Genomic DNA, 6,227 nt, shown 5'->3' with positions numbered 1-6,227 from the left:
ACTTTTTTTTTTTTTTAAAGATTTTTTATTTATTTATTTGACAGAGAGAGATGGCAAGCAGGCAGAGAGGCAGGCAGAGAGAGGGGAGAAAGCAGGCTCCCTGCTGAGCAGAGAGCCCGATGCGGGGCTCGATCCCAGGACCCTGGGATCATGACCTGAGCCGAAGGCAGAGGCTTTAACCCACTGAGCCACCCAGGAGCCCCAGAACTTTTTTTTTTTTTTAAGATTTTATTTAGAGCCTGATGCGGGGCTTGATGCGGGGCTTGATGCGGAGCTCGATCCCAGGACCCTGCGATCATGACCTGAGCTGAAGGCAGAGGCTTTAACCCACTGAGCCCCCCCGGGCGCCCTGGAAAAGAATCCTTTCAAACTGATTACAGTTATTCAGAAAGGAAATTTGCTGGGTTTTATAGGATGTAGACATTTTACTGGGAGATATTAACATCTCCCAACCTTCCCCCAAGCCACACACTGGCCTTTTTTTTTTTTTTTTTTTTTTTTTTTAAGAATGCCTCTATTCTTTTGGAAAAAACAATGTATCTCAATATTAAAAATTTAAAGTACAAAAAAAATTCACTTGAAATTCTTCCACCCAGAAATGATTATTTTTCTAGGTAGCTATATAGACAGATAGAAATAATTTTAGAAAAATAGAATCATATCATGTATCATATTTTAAATGAAAAATATTAGATTTAGTTCCAGGAAGATGGGAGGGAAGCACCTTCCCCTATTCTTCGCATTTAGCTTAACTAAAAGCTTTGGGAATATATATCTCTGAAAGGTAGAGAGAGACAGACTGGTAGACCAGCTGGCTAGGAATCTAGGGCTCTAAGAACAGCACCCCACTGGTTGGTTCCTTGGGTTTTCTTTTTGTTTTCTATATTCCAAACCGGATACCAGAGAAGCCAGCAACCTGAAATACCAATGGGCACAGACAAAACTAACACCTCAAGAAAAGCCTCTTTTCTCTATGTAAAGGAGTAGGAAAGGAATAGCCTAGTGAGACAGAAATTTGGGATGCCTGGATGGCTCAATCCATTAAGCACCTGTCTTTGGCTCAGGTCATGATTCTACAGTCCTGGGATTAAGTCCCCATCAGGTTCCCAGCTCAGTGGGGAGCCTGTTTCTCCCTCTGCCTGCCACTCCCCCTACTTATATGCTCTCTCTTTCTCTCTGTCTCTGACAAATAAATAAAATCTTAAAAAAAAAAAAAGGAAACTTCAACACAGTAGCCATTCAACACCACCATCTCCCCAACAAAGGCCAATGAGAAAACCTACACTTCCACACTTGCCAAGCTATAATGACATGTCCCGGCTCACCACCCCACCCCAGCCCTCTGCGGGGTCAGTGACAAGTACATGGGAAACTCCACCAACATCAAGTGCCGGTCCCCACCCCCCTGGGATGGTGTCAGAGGCAGCCAGGTGGAGAGTGAGCTCCCCCAGCACAGCACAGCAGTAACAAGGCCACCTCCATCTTGATGTTGGTGGAAGCCACGTGGAAAGCAGTTACAAGATGTGCCACCACTTTCAGGCCTAGTGGACAGCCTGAAAGCCCACCCAGTCTAGAAGCACTGAGTCCCCTCTCCTCACTGTCAAAGGGGCAAGAGTAAAAAGCCTGGACTTCCCCCTGGATGTGGCAATAACATGGTGGCACGCCTCTTCACCCACTGGCATGGTGTCAGAGGTTTGAGTGTTGTCTGCTAAAATACAAAATTTATTTATTTATTTTTAAGATTTTATTTATTTATTTGACAGAGTTCACAAGCAGGCAGAGCAGCAGATAGAGAGAGAGGGGGAACCAGGCTCCCCACTGAGCAGAGAGCCCGATGCGGGGCTTGATCCCAGGACTTGGGATCATGACCTGAGCCAAAGGCAGAGTCTTAACCCACTGAGCCACCCAAGCACCCCTAAAATACAAAATTTAAATAAGATCCAGAGTCTCACAATATCAAAATTTCCAGGTTTCAGTTGCAGACAAGTTGTCATACCAAGAACCAGGAAGATGTCAAAACAAAAGACGACACCAACACAGAAATGATCCAGATGTTAGAATTACCTGATAAGGGGGCGTCTGGGTGGCTCAGTCAATTAAGGATCCAGCTCTTGATTTCAGCTCATGTCATGATCCCAGGGTCCTGGGATCAAGCCCTGCATCAGGTGGGAGCCTACTTCTCTCTCCCCCAATCCCCCCGCTTGAGCTCTCTCTGTCAAATAAGTAAATAAATAAAATCTTTTAAAAAAAATATGACTTGGGGCGCCTGGGCGGCTCAGTGGTTAAGCCGCTACCTTCGGCTCAGGTCATGATCTCAGGGTCCTGGGATCGAGTCCCACATCGGGCTCTCTGCTCAGCAGGGAGCCTGCTTCCTCCTCTCTCTGCCTGCCTCTCTGCCTACTTACGATCTCTGTCTGTCAAATAAATAAATAAAATCTTTAAAAAAAAATATGACTTTAAGGTGACTTTTTCTTTGTTTTTCCTTAAGATTTTATTTATTTATTTGTGAGAAAGAGAGAGCGCACAAGCAGGGGTGGAGGAGGGAAGTGGCAGAGGGAGAGGGAGAAGCAGATTCCCTGCTGAGCAGGAAGCCCAATGCAGGCTCCATCCCAGGACCCTGGGATCATAACCTGAGTCGAAGGCAGATGCTTAGCGACTAAGCCACCCACGTGGCCCTCAGACATTCTATATACATTTGATTTTTTCATTATGGTTGATAACATTTCCATTCTTCAACCCCTAAGCTCAACATTTGCAAAAGAAAAGGGGAAACCACAAAGGACTTTTATGTATTAAAGTGCCTAACTCCTTGGTTATGAAACAACAGTGTGGAAGTCCCAAAGAAGTTTGGGGTAGGAGGGTACCTGCCCGACTCAGGTGATAAAGCATGCGATTCCTGATCTTGGGATTGAGTTCAAGCTCCACACTGGGCATAGAACTTACTTAAGAAAAGGAATAAGAAGGAGAAGGAGGAGGAGAGGGAGGGGGAGGAGGAGGAGGAAGAAAAGAAAGAAGAAGAGGAAGAAGGAAAAAGGAAGAAAGAGGAGAAGGAGGAAGAGGTGGAGAACGGGGCGAAGAAGTTGTTTCTGATAGGAACCACATTAGGTACCAAGGAGATACCCTGAGCAGGAAATGAGGGGACAGATTTGTGAAGCTATTGCTGAAGAAGCAACATATCAAACTTCTGATCAGTTCATCACAGTTATATCATTCTTTTTTTTTTTTTTTAAGATTTATTTATTTGTTAGAGAAAGGGAGAGAGAGAGAGCACAAGCACAGGCAGGCAGACTGGTAGGCAGAGGCAGAGGGAGAAGCAGGCTCCCCGCTGAGCAAGGAGCCCGACGTGGGACTCGATCCCAGGATGCTGGGATCATGACCTGAGCCAAAGGCAGCCACTCAACCAACTGAGCCACCCAGGCGTCCCCAGTTATATCATTCTTTTTTTTTTTTTTTTTTTAAATATTTTATTTATTTGACAGAGATCACAAGTAGGCAGAGAGGCAGGCAGAGAGAGAGAGAGAGAGAGGAGGAAGCAGGCTCCCTGCTGAGCAGAGAGCCCGATGCGGGGCTCGATCCCAGGACTCTGGGATCATGACCTGAGCCGAAGGCAGAGGCTTTAACCCACTGAGCCACCCAGGCGCCCCCCCAGTTATATCATTCTTAATCTACATCTATCATGGGACACCTAGGTGGCTCAGTCAGTTGAGCTCAAGCTATGATCTCGGGGTCCTGGGATCAAGCCCCACGTCTGGCTCCTTGCTCAGCAGGAAGTCTGTTTGTCCCTCTGCCCCTTCCCCCCATTTTTTCCTTCTTCTCTCCCCTTCCTCCCTCCCCACCCCCGCTCCTATACTCTCTCAAATAAATAAATAAAATCATTTTAAAAAACCCTACATCTATCATAAAGTGTTTTTTCCAAAAATAGTCTAGGCTCTCAAAAAGAATTTTTAGTAAATTTCCCTTTATTCCAGTTCATAATGAAAGGAATCCAAGACATCTTGTTTTTATTTCGTGTCTATCATGAGAATTGAGAAAAGCAATCCAAATGTTTTCACTTCTTCAAGAAGCTGGGGAGAGACTTTCAGCTCGTGTTACATGGCTTGGCAGGCAAACATTCCTCACAGTGTTAAGCGTGATTTGAGCTCAGTCCCACAGTTCTGGTTCATTGCCTAGGAGTTCTCACCTACAAAGTGGGAGAATGAGGAAAAGCTCTATCTCCTAATTTTAAAAGGTGATTCAGTGAGGGATGATTTACGGTAAGGATCAGGATAGAACTGTAGACCAGAGGCATCTGGTTGACTCAGAAGAGGTATAAAACAATTATTGAAATAAGATTAAGATTATATATTATACTTGGAAACATAGATTTTACAAAGTAAGTATTTCTTACATGTCTTACAGCTGTTAATATCTATCTTGTTTACACAAAATTCCAGTGATATGTCGTATTTTTCTTATCCTAACCTAACTTGTTATGATTTATATTTCCTCTATCATCTTCTCAATTATAATTTGAATATAAAACCATTTTCATTTGAGAGAGTGTTGTTTTGAAAATATTTAGTAAAGGTATCAGCATCTTTGCAGTAACCTGGAAGAATGTGGTTATCTATGGGATTATGCCATTTAGGGATAATAGACGTTAGCTCAAAGCCATTTAAAAAAATATTTTATTTATTTATTTGAGAGAGAAAGAGAGCACACGAGATGGGGGAGGGTCAGAGGGGGAAACAGACTCCCCTCTAATAAAATCTTAAAAAAAAAAAAAGTTGAATCACTATGATGTACGCCCGAAACTAATGTAACATTTTTTGTCAACTATACTAAAAAAGAAAGAAAGAAAGAAAGAAAGAAAGAAAGAGCGAGCAGTTAATAGTCCCTTTACAAAATGGGAAGCATTTTAAGCTGGGCAAGGCGGCACTTCAGTAGCTACTGGAAAAAATAATACAAGGCAGGAGTGGCTCAGACTTTCAACTCTACTGCTATTTTAAGTTTAATAAAGAGTTTTACTGTCAATGTAAGTACCATTAAATCACAACTGGCTTGACTCACTTGTTTTTTTTTTTTTTTTTTTTTTTTTTTTTTTTTTTATTTTGTTTTTGTTTTTTTTTTTTTTTTTTTTTTTTTTTTTTTTTTTTTTTAGTGTGGAATAGAGCTGAAGATTGGATTCCTAAATTTTATTTTTTTAAATTGTAATAAAAATCCGTTTTACCATGCCGGGTCAAATCAGTCCTCTGCGTCTGCACCGACTAAACCCCATACAGCATTCCTTTATTAGTTTGGTTCTTACCTCTTACATTTATACTGTGACATTTCAACCTTTTGCTTTTTATGTCATTTTGTTAGTTTGTTTGTTTAAGATTTTTATTTTATTTATTTGACAGACCGAGATCAGAAGTAGGCAGAGAGGCAGGCAGAGAGAGAGGGGAAGCAAACTCCCAGATGAGCAGAGAGCCCAATGTGGGGCTCCATCCCAGGACCCTGAGATCATGACCTGATCCCAAGGCAGAGGCTTTAAACCACTGAGCCATCCAGGAGCCCCTGACTGTCATTTTGGATATGGGTATATTAACAGAGTAACTGCCAAGCCTCTCAATAATTAAAACAGAATTAAATTGTGACTTCATCATCTTGGGCAAAGGAGTCAAAAGTAGTAATGATGCGGTCACCTGGGTGGCTCAGTAGGTTAAGCATCTGCCTTCAGCTCTGCCCCTACCCCAACTCATGCTTGCAGTCTCTCAAATAAATAAAATTTAAGAAAAAAAAAAAATGTAGGAGCCCCTAGGTGGCTTATTCATTAAGCATCTGCCTTTGGCTTAGGTCATGATCCCACAGTCCTGGGAACGAGCTCTGCATTGGGCTCCCTGCTCAGTGGGAAGCCTGCTTCTCCCTCTCCCACTCCCCCTGCTTGTGTTCCCTCTTTCGTGGTGTCTCTCGCTGTCAAATAAATAAATAAAATCTTAAAAAAAAAAAAGATGTAATGACTTTCTTAAAACATTTTTTCCTATCCAAGCAGATAGGCTTCCAAGGAAACAGGAACGAATCTATTTTTTAGAAGATTTTATTTATGTATTTATTGAATTAAGAGAGAGCACAGAGCAAGAGTGAGAGAAACTGAACAAGCAGGGGGAGTGGGAGAGGGAGAAGCAGGCTCCCCCTCTGAGCAGGAAGCCCGATGTGGGGCTCCATCCACAACCCTGAGATGAAGACCTGAGCCTTAACCCAATGAA

This window comes from Mustela nigripes, chromosome 4, assembly GCF_022355385.1.
Source record: "Mustela nigripes isolate SB6536 chromosome 4, MUSNIG.SB6536, whole genome shotgun sequence".
NCBI classification, from domain to species: Eukaryota; Metazoa; Chordata; class Mammalia; order Carnivora; family Mustelidae; genus Mustela; species Mustela nigripes.
This window is presented reverse-complemented; position numbering follows the sequence as displayed.